Here is a 788-nt window from a genome sequence, read left to right as displayed (position 1 = left end):
CATATAAAGATAATGCAAACATAATCAAGACTGTTGTCTGCAATCCTGCTATTACAAGTATATTCACTGTAGACCGTGCTGTAGTTGTTTTTAAAATTCAGATAATGAGGTGAAACACCCTGCACTCGTTTGCACATAAAGTACCGTGGCTCCACATAGGTTCCCGTTAAAGCATCTGTCCCATTTATTTTATCTGAAACGAAGCTCGTTTCTGCTTGTTTTAAGTGGGGCGCAACCTTTTGCAGCCCTTTTCTCTCCTTTATAAGTGGAACTTTGTGGAACACATTTATGTTACTGGAACAGCCATCTCTTGGTTTCGTCTCGAAACGGCTATGTGGAACGCAGGTTCCAGTTACTTCGCTATGTGGAACGCAGGTTCCAGTTACTTCATGGCGCGTTTCAGATAGAGCTAGGGCACTGCTCACGAGATAAAAAGGCGGCCAGCGCCCCGATGGGAGACTTCTTTTTTCTTTCTTCGCTGGTCACATGGCCGAAGGCGCGTTGTAACTGGCAGCCAATGCCTGAAAGCTCCCGCCGGAATGGGGCTGCCGCTCTCTCCGCCTCGGCTGGCGGTGACGGCCCTGCGTACGTTCGCTTCGTATTTTCGCACTTGGTTCTCTAAAGTTCTCATAAAGTGCCGTGCCCTGGCGTACCCCCACGCGGACTGACTTCGACTTGGTGTTCATGGCTGCCCTGCGGATGCATAACCTAGCGTTGATGTTGGCCGCGAACCTCGGTTCGACAGCGGCTTTCATCACTGCACCGCCGGTTTCCCCGCTGGCCATCTT

Source organism: Amblyomma americanum, chromosome 1, assembly GCF_052857255.1.
Source record: "Amblyomma americanum isolate KBUSLIRL-KWMA chromosome 1, ASM5285725v1, whole genome shotgun sequence".
Lineage (NCBI taxonomy): Eukaryota > Metazoa > Arthropoda > Arachnida > Ixodida > Ixodidae > Amblyomma > Amblyomma americanum.
The sequence above is the reverse complement of the archived record's forward strand: the minus strand, read 5'-3'. Positions refer to the sequence as shown.